The following is a 20,313-nucleotide window of genomic DNA, read 5'->3' as shown; positions in this document are numbered from 1 at the left end:
CACAAACTACAAAGCAGCAGCTCTCTTGGAAGAGGAAATCCCACGCAGTGTTGCCCTGGCGAGATAGTGTTGCTACAGTGAGGCCCAGGGAAATCACACTGCCTAGAGAAATCCTAGCAAAGCCCTGTGTTTCCCCACAGGAATGTATGTCAGGTTCAGTTCTTTGCCAGCAACGGAGCTCAGAGGCAACGTCAGATTGTGTGTATCTCAGTGAGAGAAAGAACACTGTGACTTCCCCCGTTCCTCTGACGAAAGCGGTTAGAGGGAGAAAAGCGTCCTTTGCTTTCGCTTTCCCGCAATGAGCTCGGCAGATCTGCCCTTCGCGAAGGGCCGTTTTCCCCCGGAGAACTGCCTCGCGGTAGCCCTGTTCTGGAAGTGGAACGAGTATGCAGTGTTAGCGTTCAGCTATTGTGAAGGCTCGCTCTGGCCCAGGGCAAACGAAGCGCCGGGGGAAGTCTTAGCAGAGCCCGGCGCCTTTCCACGGTTCAAAGCATGGAACTGCAGACTCTTTTGCAAAGAAGAGAGCGCACAGGCAACAGCAGCCCGCACGTTTCTCAGTGAAAGGGAGAACTCCCTGACTTCATCCAGTTCTCTGAGCAAAGCAGGCAGAGGGAGAGAAACTTTCTTTCCTTCCTCTTTCCTGCAACGAATTCCTCATTTGCTCTTGCAAAAGCAGGGCTTCTTCTGAAAAACTACGTCGCGGTGCAAGGATCCTTCCAGAGGAGAAACGACATAGTTTGAGCTGGAAGGGCTTGGGAAAGCAGCCGGGGAAAAAAGGCCTCTTGCTGTTCTCTTTTCTTTCTGCCTGAATGCGGTCAATTCGCACTTGCCAAAATAAGGTTTCCCAGCACAAACTACAAAGCAGCAGCTCTCTCCTGGCAGAGGAAATCCCACGCAGTGTTGCCCTGGCGAGATAGTGTTGCTACAGTGAGGCCCAGGGAAATCACACTGCCTAGAGAAATCCTAGCAAAGCCCTGTGTTTCCCCACAGGAATGTATGTCAGTTTCAGTTCTTTGCCAGCAACGGAGCTCAGAGGCAACGTCAGATTGTGTGTATCTCAGTGAGAGAAAGAACACTGTGACTTCCCCCGTTCCTCTGACGAAAGCGGTTAGAGGGAGAAAAGCGTCCTTTGCTTTCGCTTTCCCGCAATGAGCTCGGCAGATCTGCCCTTCGCGAAGGGCCGTTTTCCCCCGGAGAACTGCCTCGCGGTAGCCCTGTTCTGGAAGTGTAACGAGTATGCTGTGTTAGCATTCAGCTATTCTGAAGGCTGGCTTTGGCCCAGGGCAAACGAAGCGCCGGGGGAAGTCTTAGCAGAGCCCGGCGCCTTTCCACGGTTCAAACCGTGGAACTGCAGACTCTTTTGCAAAGAAGAGAGCGCACAGGCAACAGCAGCCCGCACGTTTCTCAGTGAAAGGGAGAACTCCCTGACTTCATCCAGTTCTCTGAGCAAAGCAGGCAGAGGGAGAGAAACTTTCTTTCCTTCCTCTTTCCTGCAACGAATTCCTCATTTGCTCTTGCAAAAGCAGGGCTTCTTCTGAAAAACTACGTCGCGGTGCAAGGATCCTTCCAGAGGAGCAACGACATAGTTTGAGCTGGAAGGGCTTGGGAAAGCAGCCAGGGAAAAAAGGCCTCTTGCTGTTCTCTTTTCTTTCTGCCTGAATGCGGTCAATTCGCACTTGCCAAAATAAGGTTTCCCAGCACAAACTACAAAGCAGCAGCTCTCTTGGAAGAGGAAATCCCACGCAGTGTTGCCCTGGCGAGATAGTGTTGCTACACAGAGGCCCAGGGAAATCACACTGCCTAGAGAAATCCTAGCAAAGCCCTGTGTTTCCCCACAGGAATGGATGTCAGTTTCAGTTCTTTGCCAGCAACGGAGCTCAGAGGCAACATCAGATTGTGTGTATCTCAGTGAGAGAAAGAACACTGTGACTTCCCCCGTTCCTCTGACGAAAGCGGTTAGAGGGAGAAAAGCGTCTTTTGCTTTCGCTTTCCCGCAATGAGCTCGGCAGATCTGCCCTTCGCGAAGGGCCTTTTCCCCGGAGAACTGCCTCGCGCTAGCCCTGTTCTGGAAGTGGAACGAGTATGCAGTGTTAGCGTTCAGCTATTGTGAAGGCTCGCTCTGGCCCAGGGCAAACGAAGCGCCGGGGGAAGTCTTAGCAGAGCCCGGCACCTTTCCACGGTTCAAAGCGTGGAACTGCAGACTCTTTTGCAAAGAGGAGAGCGCCCAGGCAACAGCAGCCCGCACGTTTCTCAGTGAAAGGGAGAACTCCCTGACTTCATCCAGTCCTCTGAACAAAGCAGGCAGAGGGAGAGAAACTTTCTTTCCTTCCTCTTTCCTGCAACGAATTCCTCATTTGCTCATGCAAAAGCAGGGTTTCTTCTGAAAAACTACGTCGCGGTGCAAGGATCCTTCCAGAGGAGCAACGACATAGTTTGAGCTGGAAGGGCTTGGGAAAGCAGCCGGGGAAAAAAGCCCTCTTGCTGTTCTCTTTTCTTTCTGCCTGAATGCGGTCAATTCGCACTTGCCAAAATAAGGTTTCCCAGCACAAACTACAAAGCAGCAGCTCTCTTGGAAGAGGAAATCCCACGCGGTGTTGCCCTGGCGAGATAGTGTTGCTACAGTGAGGCCCAGGGAAATCACACTGCCTAGAGAAATCCTAGCAAAGCCCTGTGTTTCCCCACAGGAATGTATGTCAGGTTCAGTTCTTTGCCAGCAACGGAGCTCAGAGGCAACGTCAGATTGTGTGTATCTCAGTGAGAGAAAGAACACTGTGACTTCCCCCGTTCCTCTGACGAAAGCGGTTAGAGGGAGAAAAGCGTCCTTTGCTTTCGCTTTCCCGCAATGAGCTCGGCAGATCTGCCCTTCGCGAAGGGCCGTTTTCCCCCGGAGAACTGCCTCGCGGTAGCCCTGTTCTGGAAGTGGAACGAGTATGCAGTGTTAGCGTTCAGCTATTGTGAAGGCTCGCTCTGGCCCAGGGCAAACGAAGCGCCGGGGGAAGTCTTAGCAGAGCCCGGCGCCTTTCCACGGTTCAAAGCATGGAACTGCAGACTCTTTTGCAAAGAAGAGAGCGCACAGGCAACAGCAGCCCGCACGTTTCTCAGTGAAAGGGAGAACTCCCTGACTTTATCCAGTTCTCTGAGCAAAGCAGGCAGAGGGAGAGAAACTTTCTTTCCTTCCTCTTTCCTGCAACGAATTCCTCATTTGCTCTTGCAAAAGCAGGGCTTCTTCTGAAAAACTACGTCGCGGTGCAAGGATCCTTCCAGAGGAGCAACGACATAGTTTGAGCTGGAAGGGCTTGGGAAAGCAGCCAGGGAAAAAAGGCCTCTTGCTGTTCTCTTTTCTTTCTGCCTGAATGCGGTCAATTCGCACTTGCCAAAATAGGTTTCCCAGCACAAACTACAAAGCAGCAGCTCTCTTGGAAGAGGAAATCCCACGCAGTGTTGCCCTGGCGAGATAGTGTTGCTACACAGAGGCCCAGGGAAATCACACTGCCTAGAGAAATCCTAGCAAAGCCCTGTGTTTCCCCACAGGAATGGATGTCAGTTTCAGTTCTTTGCCAGCAACGGAGCTCAGAGGCAACATCAGATTGTGTGTATCTCAGTGAGAGAAAGAACACTGTGACTTCCCCCGTTCCTCTGACGAAAGCGGTTAGAGGGAGAAAAGCGTCTTTTGCTTTCGCTTTCCCGCAATGAGCTCGGCAGATCTGCCCTTCGCGAAGGGCCTTTTCCCCGGAGAACTGCCTCGCGCTAGCCCTGTTCTGGAAGTGGAACGAGTATGCAGTGTTAGCGTTCAGCTATTGTGAAGGCTCGCTCTGGCCCAGGGCAAACGAAGCGCCGGGGGAAGTCTTAGCAGAGCCCGGCACCTTTCCACGGTTCAAAGCGTGGAACTGCAGACTCTTTTGCAAAGAAGAGAGCACACAGGCAACAGCAGCCCGCACGTATCTCAGTGAAAGGGAGAACTCCCTGACTTCATCCAGTCCTCTGAGCAAAGCAGGCAGAGGGAGAGAAACTTTCTTTCCTTCCTCTTTCCTGCAACGAATTGCTCCTTTGCTCTTGCAAACGCAGGGCTTCTTCTGAAAAACTACGTGGCGGTGCAAGGATCCTTCCAGAGGAGAAACGACATAGTTTGAGCTGGAAGGGCTTTGGAAAGCAGCCGGGGAGAAAAGGCCTCTTGCTGTTCTCTTTTCTTTCTGCCTGAATGCAGTCAATTCGCACTTGCCAAAGCAAGGTTTCCCAGCACAAACTACAAAGCAGCAGCTCTCTCCTGGCAGAGGAAATCCCACGCAGTGTTGCCCTGGCGAGATAGTGTTGCTACAGTGAGGCCCAGGGAAATCACACTGCCTAGAGAAATCCTAGCAAAGCCCTGTGTTTCCCCACAGGAATGTATGTCAGTTTCAGTTCTTTGCCAGCAACGGAGCTCAGAGGCAACGTCAGATTGTGTGTATCTCAGTGAGAGAAAGAACACTGTGACTTCCCCCGTTCCTCTGACGAAAGCGCTTAGAGGGAGAATAGCGTCCTTTGCTTTCGCTTTCCCGCAATGAGCTCGGCAGATCTGCCCTTCGCGAAGGGCCGTTTTCCCCCGGAGAACTGCCTCGCGGTAGCGCTGTTCTGGAAGTGGAACGAGTATGCTGTGTTAGCATTCAGCTATTGTGAAGGCTGGCTTTGGCCCAGGGCAAACGAAGCGCCGGGGGAAGTCTTAGCAGAGCCCGGCGCCTTTCCACGGTTCAAAGCGTGGAACTGCAGACTCTTTTGCAAAGAAGAGAGCGCCCAGGCAACAGCAGCCCGCACGTTTCTCAGTGAAAGGGAGAACTCCCTGACTTCATCCAGTCCTCTGAACAAAGCAGGCAGAGGGAGAGAAACTTTCTTTCCTTCCTCTTTCCTGCAACGAATTCCTCATTTGCTCTTGCAAAAGCAGGGCTTCTTCTGAAAAACTACGTCGCGGTGCAAGGATCCTTCCAGAGGAGCAACGACATAGTTTGAGCTGGAAGGGCTTGGGAAAGCAGCCGGGGAAAAAAGGCCTCTTGCTGTTCTCTTTTCTTTCTGCCTGAATGCGGTCAATTCGCACTTGCCAAAATAAGGTTTCCCAGCACAAACTACAAAGCAGCAGCTCTCTTGGAAGAGGAAATCCCACGCAGTGTTGCCCTGGCGAGATAGTGTTGCTACAGTGAGGCCCAGGGAAATCACACTGCCTAGAGAAATCCTAGCAAAGCCCTGTGTTTCCCCACAGGAATGTATGTCAGGTTCAGTTCTTTGCCAGCAACGGAGCTCAGAGGCAACGTCAGATTGTGTGTATCTCAGTGAGAGAAAGAACACTGTGACTTCCCCCGTTCCTCTGACGAAAGCGGTTAGAGGGAGAAAAGCGTCCTTTGCTTTCGCTTTCCCGCAATGAGCTCGGCAGATCTGCCCTTCGCGAAGGGCCGTTTTCCCCCGGAGAACTGCCTCGCGGTAGCCCTGTTCTGGAAGTGGAACGAGTATGCAGTGTTAGCGTTCAGCTATTGTGAAGGCTCGCTCTGGCCCAGGGCAAACGAAGCGCCGGGGGAAGTCTTAGCAGAGCCCGGCGCCTTTCCACGGTTCAAAGCATGGAACTGCAGACTCTTTTGCAAAGAAGAGAGCGCACAGGCAACAGCAGCCCGCACGTTTCTCAGTGAAAGGGAGAACTCCCTGACTTCATCCAGTTCTCTGAGCAAAGCAGGCAGAGGGAGAGAAACTTTCTTTCCTTCCTCTTTCCTGCAACGAATTCCTCATTTGCTCTTGCAAAAGCAGGGCTTCTTCTGAAAAACTACGTCGCGGTGCAAGGATCCTTCCAGAGGAGAAACGACATAGTTTGAGCTGGAAGGGCTTGGGAAAGCAGCCAGGGAAAAAAGGCCTCTTGCTGTTCTCTTTTCTTTCTGCCTGAATGCGGTCAATTCGCACTTGCCAAAATAAGGTTTCCCAGCACAAACTACAAAGCAGCAGCTCTCTCCTGGCAGAGGAAATCCCACGCAGTGTTGCCCTGGCGAGATAGTGTTGCTACAGTGAGGCCCAGGGAAATCACACTGCCTAGAGAAATCCTAGCAAAGCCCTGTGTTTCCCCACAGGAATGTATGTCAGTTTCAGTTCTTTGCCAGCAACGGAGCTCAGAGGCAACGTCAGATTGTGTGTATCTCAGTGAGAGAAAGAACACTGTGACTTCCCCCGTTCCTCTGACGAAAGCGGTTAGAGGGAGAAAAGCGTCCTTTGCTTTCGCTTTCCCGCAATGAGCTCGGCAGATCTGCCCTTCGCGAAGGGCCGTTTTCCCCCGGAGAACTGCCTCGCGGTAGCCCTGTTCTGGAAGTGTAACGAGTATGCTGTGTTAGCATTCAGCTATTGTGAAGGCTGGCTTTGGCCCAGGGCAAACGAAGCGCCGGGGGAAGTCTTAGCAGAGCCCGGCGCCTTTCCACGGTTCAAACCGTGGAACTGCAGACTCTTTTGCAAAGAAGAGAGCGCACAGGCAACAGCAGCCCGCACGTTTCTCAGTGAAAGGGAGAACTCCCTGACTTCATCCAGTTCTCTGAGCAAAGCAGGCAGAGGGAGAGAAACTTTCTTTCCTTCCTCTTTCCTGCAACGAATTCCTCATTTGCTCTTGCAAAAGCAGGGCTTCTTCTGAAAAACTACGTCGCGGTGCAAGGATCCTTCCAGAGGAGCAACGACATAGTTTGAGCTGGAAGGGCTTGGGAAAGCAGCCGGGGAAAAAAGGCCTCTTGCTGTTCTCTTTTCTTTCTGCCTGAATGCGGTCAATTCGCACTTGCCAAAATAAGGTTTCCCAGCACAAACTACAAAGCAGCAGCTCTCTTGGAAGAGGAAATCCCACGCAGTGTTGCCCTGGCGAGATAGTGTTGCTACAGTGAGGCCCAGGGAAATCACACTGCCTAGAGAAATCCTAGCAAAGCCCTGTGTTTCCCCACAGGAATGGATGTCAGTTTCAGTTCTTTGCCAGCAACGGAGCTCAGAGGCAACATCAGATTGTGTGTATCTCAGTGAGAGAAAGAACACTGTGACTTCCCCCGTTCCTCTGACGAAAGCGGTTAGAGGGAGAAAAGCGTCTTTTGCTTTCGCTTTCCCGCAATGAGCTCGGCAGATCTGCCCTTCGCGAAGGGCCTTTTCCCCGGAGAACTGCCTCGCGCTAGCCCTGTTCTGGAAGTGGAACGAGTATGCAGTGTTAGCGTTCAGCTATTGTGAAGGCTCGCTCTGGCCCAGGGCAAACGAAGCGCCGGGGGAAGTCTTAGCAGAGCCCGGCACCTTTCCACGGTTCAAAGCGTGGAACTGCAGACTCTTTTGCAAAGAAGAGAGCACACAGGCAACAGCAGCCCGCACGTATCTCAGTGAAAGGGAGAACTCCCTGACTTCATCCAGTCCTCTGAGCAAAGCAGGCAGAGGGAGAGAAACTTTCTTTCCTTCCTCTTTCCTGCAACGAATTGCTCCTTTGCTCTTGCAAACGCAGGGCTTCTTCTGAAAAACTACGTGGCGGTGCAAGGATCCTTCCAGAGGAGAAACGACATAGTTTGAGCTGGAAGGGCTTTGGAAAGCAGCCGGGGAGAAAAGGCCTCTTGCTGTTCTCTTTTCTTTCTGCCTGAATGCAGTCAATTCGCACTTGCCAAAGCAAGGTTTCCCAGCACAAACTACAAAGCAGCAGCTCTCTCCTGGCAGAGGAAATCCCACGCAGTGTTGCCCTGGCGAGATAGTGTTGCTACAGTGAGGCCCAGGGAAATCACACTGCCTAGAGAAATCCTAGCAAAGCCCTGTGTTTCCCCACAGGAATGTATGTCAGTTTCAGTTCTTTGCCAGCAACGGAGCTCAGAGGCAACGTCAGATTGTGTGTATCTCAGTGAGAGAAAGAACACTGTGACTTCCCCCGTTCCTCTGACGAAAGCGCTTAGAGGGAGAATAGCGTCCTTTGCTTTCGCTTTCCCGCAATGAGCTCGGCAGATCTGCCCTTCGCGAAGGGCCGTTTTCCCCCGGAGAACTGCCTCGCGGTAGCGCTGTTCTGGAAGTGGAACGAGTATGCTGTGTTAGCATTCAGCTATTGTGAAGGCTGGCTTTGGCCCAGGGCAAACGAAGCGCCGGGGGAAGTCTTAGCAGAGCCCGGCGCCTTTCCACGGTTCAAAGCGTGGAACTGCAGACTCTTTTGCAAAGAAGAGAGCGCCCAGGCAACAGCAGCCCGCACGTTTCTCAGTGAAAGGGAGAACTCCCTGACTTCATCCAGTCCTCTGAACAAAGCAGGCAGAGGGAGAGAAACTTTCTTTCCTTCCTCTTTCCTGCAACGAATTCCTCATTTGCTCTTGCAAAAGCAGGGCTTCTTCTGAAAAACTACGTCGCGGTGCAAGGATCCTTCCAGAGGAGCAACGACATAGTTTGAGCTGGAAGGGCTTGGGAAAGCAGCCGGGGAAAAAAGGCCTCTTGCTGTTCTCTTTTCTTTCTGCCTGAATGCGGTCAATTCGCACTTGCCAAAATAAGGTTTCCCAGCACAAACTACAAAGCAGCAGCTCTCTTGGAAGAGGAAATCCCACGCAGTGTTGCCCTGGCGAGATAGTGTTGCTACAGTGAGGCCCAGGGAAATCACACTGCCTAGAGAAATCCTAGCAAAGCCCTGTGTTTCCCCACAGGAATGTATGTCAGGTTCAGTTCTTTGCCAGCAACGGAGCTCAGAGGCAACGTCAGATTGTGTGTATCTCAGTGAGAGAAAGAACACTGTGACTTCCCCCGTTCCTCTGACGAAAGCGGTTAGAGGGAGAAAAGCGTCCTTTGCTTTCGCTTTCCCGCAATGAGCTCGGCAGATCTGCCCTTCGCGAAGGGCCGTTTTCCCCCGGAGAACTGCCTCGCGGTAGCCCTGTTCTGGAAGTGTAACGAGTATGCTGTGTTAGCATTCAGCTATTCTGAAGGCTGGCTTTGGCCCAGGGCAAACGAAGCGCCGGGGGAAGTCTTAGCAGAGCCCGGCGCCTTTCCACGGTTCAAACCGTGGAACTGCAGACTCTTTTGCAAAGAAGAGAGCGCACAGGCAACAGCAGCCCGCACGTTTCTCAGTGAAAGGGAGAACTCCCTGACTTCATCCAGTTCTCTGAGCAAAGCAGGCAGAGGGAGAGAAACTTTCTTTCCTTCCTCTTTCCTGCAACGAATTCCTCATTTGCTCTTGCAAAAGCAGGGCTTCTTCTGAAAAACTACGTCGCGGTGCAAGGATCCTTCCAGAGGAGCAACGACATAGTTTGAGCTGGAAGGGCTTGGGAAAGCAGCCAGGGAAAAAAGGCCTCTTGCTGTTCTCTTTTCTTTCTGCCTGAATGCGGTCAATTCGCACTTGCCAAAATAAGGTTTCCCAGCACAAACTACAAAGCAGCAGCTCTCTTGGAAGAGGAAATCCCACGCAGTGTTGCCCTGGCGAGATAGTGTTGCTACACAGAGGCCCAGGGAAATCACACTGCCTAGAGAAATCCTAGCAAAGCCCTGTGTTTCCCCACAGGAATGGATGTCAGTTTCAGTTCTTTGCCAGCAACGGAGCTCAGAGGCAACATCAGATTGTGTGTATCTCAGTGAGAGAAAGAACACTGTGACTTCCCCCGTTCCTCTGACGAAAGCGGTTAGAGGGAGAAAAGCGTCTTTTGCTTTCGCTTTCCCGCAATGAGCTCGGCAGATCTGCCCTTCGCGAAGGGCCTTTTCCCCGGAGAACTGCCTCGCGCTAGCCCTGTTCTGGAAGTGGAACGAGTATGCAGTGTTAGCGTTCAGCTATTGTGAAGGCTCGCTCTGGCCCAGGGCAAACGAAGCGCCGGGGGAAGTCTTAGCAGAGCCCGGCACCTTTCCACGGTTCAAAGCGTGGAACTGCAGACTCTTTTGCAAAGAGGAGAGCGCCCAGGCAACAGCAGCCCGCACGTTTCTCAGTGAAAGGGAGAACTCCCTGACTTCATCCAGTCCTCTGAACAAAGCAGGCAGAGGGAGAGAAACTTTCTTTCCTTCCTCTTTCCTGCAACGAATTCCTCATTTGCTCATGCAAAAGCAGGGTTTCTTCTGAAAAACTACGTCGCGGTGCAAGGATCCTTCCAGAGGAGCAACGACATAGTTTGAGCTGGAAGGGCTTGGGAAAGCAGCCGGGGAAAAAAGCCCTCTTGCTGTTCTCTTTTCTTTCTGCCTGAATGCGGTCAATTCGCACTTGCCAAAATAAGGTTTCCCAGCACAAACTACAAAGCAGCAGCTCTCTTGGAAGAGGAAATCCCACGCGGTGTTGCCCTGGCGAGATAGTGTTGCTACAGTGAGGCCCAGGGAAATCACACTGCCTAGAGAAATCCTAGCAAAGCCCTGTGTTTCCCCACAGGAATGTATGTCAGGTTCAGTTCTTTGCCAGCAACGGAGCTCAGAGGCAACGTCAGATTGTGTGTATCTCAGTGAGAGAAAGAACACTGTGACTTCCCCCGTTCCTCTGACGAAAGCGGTTAGAGGGAGAAAAGCGTCCTTTGCTTTCGCTTTCCCGCAATGAGCTCGGCAGATCTGCCCTTCGCGAAGGGCCGTTTTCCCCCGGAGAACTGCCTCGCGGTAGCCCTGTTCTGGAAGTGGAACGAGTATGCAGTGTTAGCGTTCAGCTATTGTGAAGGCTCGCTCTGGCCCAGGGCAAACGAAGCGCCGGGGGAAGTCTTAGCAGAGCCCGGCGCCTTTCCACGGTTCAAAGCATGGAACTGCAGACTCTTTTGCAAAGAAGAGAGCGCACAGGCAACAGCAGCCCGCACGTTTCTCAGTGAAAGGGAGAACTCCCTGACTTTATCCAGTTCTCTGAGCAAAGCAGGCAGAGGGAGAGAAACTTTCTTTCCTTCCTCTTTCCTGCAACGAATTCCTCATTTGCTCTTGCAAAAGCAGGGCTTCTTCTGAAAAACTACGTCGCGGTGCAAGGATCCTTCCAGAGGAGCAACGACATAGTTTGAGCTGGAAGGGCTTGGGAAAGCAGCCAGGGAAAAAAGGCCTCTTGCTGTTCTCTTTTCTTTCTGCCTGAATGCGGTCAATTCGCACTTGCCAAAATAGGTTTCCCAGCACAAACTACAAAGCAGCAGCTCTCTTGGAAGAGGAAATCCCACGCAGTGTTGCCCTGGCGAGATAGTGTTGCTACACAGAGGCCCAGGGAAATCACACTGCCTAGAGAAATCCTAGCAAAGCCCTGTGTTTCCCCACAGGAATGGATGTCAGTTTCAGTTCTTTGCCAGCAACGGAGCTCAGAGGCAACATCAGATTGTGTGTATCTCAGTGAGAGAAAGAACACTGTGACTTCCCCCGTTCCTCTGACGAAAGCGGTTAGAGGGAGAAAAGCGTCTTTTGCTTTCGCTTTCCCGCAATGAGCTCGGCAGATCTGCCCTTCGCGAAGGGCCTTTTCCCCGGAGAACTGCCTCGCGCTAGCCCTGTTCTGGAAGTGGAACGAGTATGCAGTGTTAGCGTTCAGCTATTGTGAAGGCTCGCTCTGGCCCAGGGCAAACGAAGCGCCGGGGGAAGTCTTAGCAGAGCCCGGCACCTTTCCACGGTTCAAAGCGTGGAACTGCAGACTCTTTTGCAAAGAAGAGAGCACACAGGCAACAGCAGCCCGCACGTATCTCAGTGAAAGGGAGAACTCCCTGACTTCATCCAGTCCTCTGAGCAAAGCAGGCAGAGGGAGAGAAACTTTCTTTCCTTCCTCTTTCCTGCAACGAATTGCTCCTTTGCTCTTGCAAACGCAGGGCTTCTTCTGAAAAACTACGTCGCGGTGCAAGGATCCTTCCAGAGGAGAAACGACATAGTTTGAGCTGGAAGGGCTTTGGAAAGCAGCCGGGGAGAAAAGGCCTCTTGCTGTTCTCTTTTCTTTCTGCCTGAATGCAGTCAATTCGCACTTGCCAAAGCAAGGTTTCCCAGCACAAACTACAAAGCAGCAGCTCTCTCCTGGCAGAGGAAATCCCACGCAGTGTTGCCCTGGCGAGATAGTGTTGCTACAGTGAGGCCCAGGGAAATCACACTGCCTAGAGAAATCCTAGCAAAGCCCTGTGTTTCCCCACAGGAATGTATGTCAGTTTCAGTTCTTTGCCAGCAACGGAGCTCAGAGGCAACGTCAGATTGTGTGTATCTCAGTGAGAGAAAGAACACTGTGACTTCCCCCGTTCCTCTGACGAAAGCGCTTAGAGGGAGAATAGCGTCCTTTGCTTTCGCTTTCCCGCAATGAGCTCGGCAGATCTGCCCTTCGCGAAGGGCCGTTTTCCCCCGGAGAACTGCCTCGCGGTAGCGCTGTTCTGGAAGTGGAACGAGTATGCTGTGTTAGCATTCAGCTATTGTGAAGGCTGGCTTTGGCCCAGGGCAAACGAAGCGCCGGGGGAAGTCTTAGCAGAGCCCGGCGCCTTTCCACGGTTCAAAGCGTGGAACTGCAGACTCTTTTGCAAAGAAGAGAGCGCCCAGGCAACAGCAGCCCGCACGTTTCTCAGTGAAAGGGAGAACTCCCTGACTTCATCCAGTCCTCTGAACAAAGCAGGCAGAGGGAGAGAAACTTTCTTTCCTTCCTCTTTCCTGCAACGAATTCCTCATTTGCTCTTGCAAAAGCAGGGCTTCTTCTGAAAAACTACGTCGCGGTGCAAGGATCCTTCCAGAGGAGCAACGACATAGTTTGAGCTGGAAGGGCTTGGGAAAGCAGCCGGGGAAAAAAGGCCTCTTGCTGTTCTCTTTTCTTTCTGCCTGAATGCGGTCAATTCGCACTTGCCAAAATAAGGTTTCCCAGCACAAACTACAAAGCAGCAGCTCTCTTGGAAGAGGAAATCCCACGCAGTGTTGCCCTGGCGAGATAGTGTTGCTACAGTGAGGCCCAGGGAAATCACACTGCCTAGAGAAATCCTAGCAAAGCCCTGTGTTTCCCCACAGGAATGTATGTCAGGTTCAGTTCTTTGCCAGCAACGGAGCTCAGAGGCAACGTCAGATTGTGTGTATCTCAGTGAGAGAAAGAACACTGTGACTTCCCCCGTTCCTCTGACGAAAGCGGTTAGAGGGAGAAAAGCGTCCTTTGCTTTCGCTTTCCCGCAATGAGCTCGGCAGATCTGCCCTTCGCGAAGGGCCGTTTTCCCCCGGAGAACTGCCTCGCGGTAGCCCTGTTCTGGAAGTGGAACGAGTATGCAGTGTTAGCGTTCAGCTATTGTGAAGGCTCGCTCTGGCCCAGGGCAAACGAAGCGCCGGGGGAAGTCTTAGCAGAGCCCGGCGCCTTTCCACGGTTCAAAGCATGGAACTGCAGACTCTTTTGCAAAGAAGAGAGCGCACAGGCAACAGCAGCCCGCACGTTTCTCAGTGAAAGGGAGAACTCCCTGACTTCATCCAGTTCTCTGAGCAAAGCAGGCAGAGGGAGAGAAACTTTCTTTCCTTCCTCTTTCCTGCAACGAATTCCTCATTTGCTCTTGCAAAAGCAGGGCTTCTTCTGAAAAACTACGTCGCGGTGCAAGGATCCTTCCAGAGGAGAAACGACATAGTTTGAGCTGGAAGGGCTTGGGAAAGCAGCCAGGGAAAAAAGGCCTCTTGCTGTTCTCTTTTCTTTCTGCCTGAATGCGGTCAATTCGCACTTGCCAAAATAAGGTTTCCCAGCACAAACTACAAAGCAGCAGCTCTCTCCTGGCAGAGGAAATCCCACGCAGTGTTGCCCTGGCGAGATAGTGTTGCTACAGTGAGGCCCAGGGAAATCACACTGCCTAGAGAAATCCTAGCAAAGCCCTGTGTTTCCCCACAGGAATGTATGTCAGTTTCAGTTCTTTGCCAGCAACGGAGCTCAGAGGCAACGTCAGATTGTGTGTATCTCAGTGAGAGAAAGAACACTGTGACTTCCCCCGTTCCTCTGACGAAAGCGGTTAGAGGGAGAAAAGCGTCCTTTGCTTTCGCTTTCCCGCAATGAGCTCGGCAGATCTGCCCTTCGCGAAGGGCCGTTTTCCCCCGGAGAACTGCCTCGCGGTAGCCCTGTTCTGGAAGTGTAACGAGTATGCTGTGTTAGCATTCAGCTATTGTGAAGGCTGGCTTTGGCCCAGGGCAAACGAAGCGCCGGGGGAAGTCTTAGCAGAGCCCGGCGCCTTTCCACGGTTCAAACCGTGGAACTGCAGACTCTTTTGCAAAGAAGAGAGCGCACAGGCAACAGCAGCCCGCACGTTTCTCAGTGAAAGGGAGAACTCCCTGACTTCATCCAGTTCTCTGAGCAAAGCAGGCAGAGGGAGAGAAACTTTCTTTCCTTCCTCTTTCCTGCAACGAATTCCTCATTTGCTCTTGCAAAAGCAGGGCTTCTTCTGAAAAACTACGTCGCGGTGCAAGGATCCTTCCAGAGGAGCAACGACATAGTTTGAGCTGGAAGGGCTTGGGAAAGCAGCCGGGGAAAAAAGGCCTCTTGCTGTTCTCTTTTCTTTCTGCCTGAATGCGGTCAATTCGCACTTGCCAAAATAAGGTTTCCCAGCACAAACTACAAAGCAGCAGCTCTCTTGGAAGAGGAAATCCCACGCAGTGTTGCCCTGGCGAGATAGTGTTGCTACAGTGAGGCCCAGGGAAATCACACTGCCTAGAGAAATCCTAGCAAAGCCCTGTGTTTCCCCACAGGAATGGATGTCAGTTTCAGTTCTTTGCCAGCAACGGAGCTCAGAGGCAACATCAGATTGTGTGTATCTCAGTGAGAGAAAGAACACTGTGACTTCCCCCGTTCCTCTGACGAAAGCGGTTAGAGGGAGAAAAGCGTCTTTTGCTTTCGCTTTCCCGCAATGAGCTCGGCAGATCTGCCCTTCGCGAAGGGCCTTTTCCCCGGAGAACTGCCTCGCGCTAGCCCTGTTCTGGAAGTGGAACGAGTATGCAGTGTTAGCGTTCAGCTATTGTGAAGGCTCGCTCTGGCCCAGGGCAAACGAAGCGCCGGGGGAAGTCTTAGCAGAGCCCGGCACCTTTCCACGGTTCAAAGCGTGGAACTGCAGACTCTTTTGCAAAGAAGAGAGCACACAGGCAACAGCAGCCCGCACGTATCTCAGTGAAAGGGAGAACTCCCTGACTTCATCCAGTCCTCTGAGCAAAGCAGGCAGAGGGAGAGAAACTTTCTTTCCTTCCTCTTTCCTGCAACGAATTGCTCCTTTGCTCTTGCAAACGCAGGGCTTCTTCTGAAAAACTACGTGGCGGTGCAAGGATCCTTCCAGAGGAGAAACGACATAGTTTGAGCTGGAAGGGCTTTGGAAAGCAGCCGGGGAGAAAAGGCCTCTTGCTGTTCTCTTTTCTTTCTGCCTGAATGCAGTCAATTCGCACTTGCCAAAGCAAGGTTTCCCAGCACAAACTACAAAGCAGCAGCTCTCTCCTGGCAGAGGAAATCCCACGCAGTGTTGCCCTGGCGAGATAGTGTTGCTACAGTGAGGCCCAGGGAAATCACACTGCCTAGAGAAATCCTAGCAAAGCCCTGTGTTTCCCCACAGGAATGTATGTCAGTTTCAGTTCTTTGCCAGCAACGGAGCTCAGAGGCAACGTCAGATTGTGTGTATCTCAGTGAGAGAAAGAACACTGTGACTTCCCCCGTTCCTCTGACGAAAGCGCTTAGAGGGAGAATAGCGTCCTTTGCTTTCGCTTTCCCGCAATGAGCTCGGCAGATCTGCCCTTCGCGAAGGGCCGTTTTCCCCCGGAGAACTGCCTCGCGGTAGCGCTGTTCTGGAAGTGGAACGAGTATGCTGTGTTAGCATTCAGCTATTGTGAAGGCTGGCTTTGGCCCAGGGCAAACGAAGCGCCGGGGGAAGTCTTAGCAGAGCCCGGCGCCTTTCCACGGTTCAAAGCGTGGAACTGCAGACTCTTTTGCAAAGAAGAGAGCGCCCAGGCAACAGCAGCCCGCACGTTTCTCAGTGAAAGGGAGAACTCCCTGACTTCATCCAGTCCTCTGAACAAAGCAGGCAGAGGGAGAGAAACTTTCTTTCCTTCCTCTTTCCTGCAACGAATTCCTCATTTGCTCTTGCAAAAGCAGGGCTTCTTCTGAAAAACTACGTCGCGGTGCAAGGATCCTTCCAGAGGAGCAACGACATAGTTTGAGCTGGAAGGGCTTGGGAAAGCAGCCGGGGAAAAAAGGCCTCTTGCTGTTCTCTTTTCTTTCTGCCTGAATGCGGTCAATTCGCACTTGCCAAAATAAGGTTTCCCAGCACAAACTACAAAGCAGCAGCTCTCTTGGAAGAGGAAATCCCACGCAGTGTTGCCCTGGCGAGATAGTGTTGCTACAGTGAGGCCCAGGGAAATCACACTGCCTAGAGAAATCCTAGCAAAGCCCTGTGTTTCCCCACAGGAATGTATGTCAGGTTCAGTTCTTTGCCAGCAACGGAGCTCAGAGGCAACGTCAGATTGTGTGTATCTCAGTGAGAGAAAGAACACTGTGACTTCCCCCGTTCCTCTGACGAAAGCGGTTAGAGGGAGAAAAGCGTCCTTTGCTTTCGCTTTCCCGCAATGAGCTCGGCAGATCTGCCCTTCGCGAAGGGCCGTTTTCCCCCGGAGAACTGCCTCGCGGTAGCCCTGTTCTGGAAGTGGAACGAGTATGCAGTGTTAGCGTTCAGCTATTGTGAAGGCTCGCTCTGGCCCAGGGCAAACGAAGCGCCGGGGGAAGTCTTAGCAGAGCCCGGCGCCTTTCCACGGTTCAAAGCATGGAACTGCAGACTCTTTTGCAAAGAAGAGAGCGCACAGGCAACAGCAGCCCGCACGTTTCTCAGTGAAAGGGAGAACTCCCTGACTTCATCCAGTTCTCTGAGCAAAGCAGGCAGAGGGAGAGAAACTTTCTTTCCTTCCTCTTTCCTGCAACGAATTCCTCATTTGCTCTTGCAAAAGCAGGGCTTCTTCTGAAAAACTACGTCGCGGTGCAAGGATCCTTCCAGAGGAGAAACGACATAGTTTGAGCTGGAAGGGCTTGGGAAAGCAGCCGGGGAAAAAAGGCCTCTTGCTGTTCTCTTTTCTTTCTGCCTGAATGCGGTCAATTCGCACTTGCCAAAATAAGGTTTCCCAGCACAAACTACAAAGCAGCAGCTCTCTCCTGGCAGAGGAAATCCCACGCAGTGTTGCCCTGGCGAGATAGTGTTGCTACAGTGAGGCCCAGGGAAATCACACTGCCTAGAGAAATCCTAGCAAAGCCCTGTGTTTCCCCACAGGAATGGATGTCAGTTTCAGTTCTTTGCCAGCAACGGAGCTCAGAGGCAACGTCAGATTGTGTGTATCTCAGTGAGAGAAAGAACACTGTGACTTCCCCCGTTCCTCTGACGAAAGCGGTTAGAGGGAGAAAAGCGTCCTTTGCTTTCGCTTTCCGGCAATGAGCTCGGCAGATCTGCCCTTCGCGAAGGGCCGTTTTCCCCCGGAGAACTGCCTCGCGGTAGCCCTGTTCTGGAAGTGTAACGAGTATGCTGTGTTAGCATTCAGCTATTGTGAAGGCTGGCTTTGGCCCAGGGCAAACGAAGCGCCGGGGGAAGTCTTAGCAGAGCCCGGCGCCTTTCTACGGTTCAAACCGTGGAACTGCAGACTCTTTTGCAAAGAAGAGAGCGCACAGGCAACAGCAGCCCGCACGTTTCTCAGTGAAAGGGAGAACTCCCTGACTTCATCCAGTTCTCTGAACAAAGCAGGCAGAGGGAGAGAAACTTTCTTTCCTTCCTCTTTCCTGCAACGAATTCCTCATTTGCTCTTGCAAAAGCAGGGCTTCTTCTGAAAAACTACGTCGCGGTGCAAGGATCCTTCCAGAGGAGCAACGACATACTTTGAGCTGGAAGGGCTTGGGAAAGCAGCCGGGGAAAAAAGGTCTCTTGCTGTTCTCTTTTCTTTCTGCCTGAATGCAGTCAATTCGCACTTGCCAAAATAAGGTTTCCCAGCACAAACTACAAAGCAGCAGCTCTCTCCTGGCAGAGGAAATCCCACGCAGTGTTGCCCTGGCGAGATAGTGTTGCTACAGTGAGGCCCAGGGAAATCACACTGCCTAGAGAAATCCTAGCAAAGCCCTGTGTTTCCCCACAGGAATGTATGTCAGTTTCAGTTCTTTGCCAGCAACGGAGCTCAGAGGCAACGTCAGATAGTGTGTATCTCAGTGAGAGAAAGAACACTGTGACTTCCCCCGTTCCTCTGACGAAAGCGGTTAGAGGGAGAAAAGCGTCCTTTGCTTTCGCTTTCCCGCAAGGAGCTCGGCAGATCTGCCCTTCGCGAAGGGCCGTTTTCCCCCGGAGAACTGCCTCGCGGTAGCCCTGTTCTGGAAGTGGAACGAGTATGCAGTGTTAGCGTTCAGCTATTGTGAAGGCTCGCCCTGGCCCAGGGCAAACGAAGCGCCGGGGGAAGTCTTAGCAGAGCCCGGCGCCTTTCCACGGTTCAAAGCGTGGAACTGCAGACTCTTTTGCAAAGAAGAGAGCGCACAGGCAACAGCAGCCCGCACGTTTCTCAGTGAAAGGGAGAACTCCCTGACTACATCCAGTCCTCTGAGCAAAGCAGGCAGAGGGAGAGAAACTTTCTTTCCTTCCTCTTTCCTGCAACGAATTCCTCATTTGCTCTTGCAAAAGCAGGGCTTCTTCTGAAAAACTACGTCGCGGTGCAAGGATCCTTCCAGAGGAGCAACGACATAGTTTGAGCTGGAAGGGCTTGGGAAAGCAGCCGGGGAAAAAAGGCCTCTTGCTGTTCTCTTTTCTTTCTGCCTGAATGCGGTCAATTCGCACTTGCCAAAATAAGGTTTCCCAGCACAAACTACAAAGCAGCAGCTCTCTTGGAAGAGGAAATCCCACGCAGTGTTGCCCTGGCGAGATAGTGTTGCTACAGTGAGGCCCAGGGAAATCACACTGCCTAGAGAAATCCTAGCAAAGCCCTGTGTTTCCCCACAGGAATGGATGTCAGTTTCAGTTCTTTGCCAGCAACGGAGCTCAGAGGCAACATCAGATTGTGTGTATCTCAGTGAGAGAAAGAACACTGTGACTTCCCCCGTTCCTCTGACGAAAGCGGTTAGAGGGAGAAAAGCGTCTTTTGCTTTCGCTTTCCCGCAATGAGCTCGGCAGATCTGCCCTTCGCGAAGGGCCTTTTCCCCGGAGAACTGCCTCGCGCTAGCCCTGTTCTGGAAGTGGAACGAGTATGCAGTGTTAGCGTTCAGCTATTGTGAAGGCTCGCTCTGGCCCAGGGCAAACGAAGCGCCGGGGGAAGTCTTAGCAGAGCCCGGCACCTTTCCACGGTTCAAAGCGTGGAACTGCAGACTCTTTTGCAAAGAAGAGAGCACACAGGCAACAGCAGCCCGCACGTATCTCAGTGAAAGGGAGAACTCCCTGACTTCATCCAGTCCTCTGAGCAAAGCAGGCAGAGGGAGAGAAACTTTCTTTCCTTCCTCTTTCCTGCAACGAATTGCTCCTTTGCTCTTGCAAACGCAGGGCTTCTTCTGAAAAACTACGTGGCGGTGCAAGGATCCTTCCAGAGGAGAAACGACATAGTTTGAGCTGGAAGGGCTTTGGAAAGCAGCCGGGGAGAAAAGGCCTCTTGCTGTTCTCTTTTCTTTCTGCCTGAATGCAGTCAATTCGCACTTGCCAAAGCAAGGTTTCCCAGCACAAACTACAAAGCAGCAGCTCTCTCCTGGCAGAGGAAATCCCACGCAGTGTTGCCCTGGCGAGATAGTGTTGCTACAGTGAGGCCCAGGGAAATCACACTGCCTAGAGAAATCCTAGCAAAGCCCTGTGTTTCCCCACAGGAATGTATGTCAGTTTCAGTTCTTTGCCAGCAACGGAGCTCAGAGGCAACGTCAGATTGTGTGTATCTCAGTGAGAGAAAGAACACTGTGACTTCCCCCGTTCCTCTGACGAAAGCGCTTAGAGGGAGAATAGCGTCCTTTGCTTTCGCTTTCCCGCAATGAGCTCGGCAGATCTGCCCTTCGCGAAGGGCCGTTTTCCCCCGGAGAACTGCCTCGCGGTAGCGCTGTTCTGGAAGTGGAACGAGTATGCTGTGTTAGCATTCAGCTATTGTGAAGGCTGGCTTTGGCCCAGGGCAAACGAAGCGCCGGGGGAAGTCTTAGCAGAGCCCGGCGCCTTTCCACGGTTCAAAGCGTGGAACTGCAGACTCTTTTGCAAAGAAGAGAGCGCCCAGGCAACAGCAGCCCGCACGTTTCTCAGTGAAAGGGAGAACTCCCTGACTTCATCCAGTCCTCTGAACAAAGCAGGCAGAGGGAGAGAAACTTTCTTTCCTTCCTCTTTCCTGCAACGAATTCCTCATTTGCTCTTGCAAAAGCAGGGCTTCTTCTGAAAAACTACGTCGCGGTGCAAGGATCCTTCCAGAGGAGCAACGACATAGTTTGAGCTGGAAGGGCTTGGGAAAGCAGCCGGGGAAAAAAGGCCTCTTGCTGTTCTCTTTTCTTTCTGC

This window comes from Elephas maximus, chromosome 21 (assembly GCF_024166365.1).
Source record: "Elephas maximus indicus isolate mEleMax1 chromosome 21, mEleMax1 primary haplotype, whole genome shotgun sequence".
Lineage (NCBI taxonomy): Eukaryota > Metazoa > Chordata > Mammalia > Proboscidea > Elephantidae > Elephas > Elephas maximus.
Note: the sequence above shows the minus strand (reverse complement) of the source record.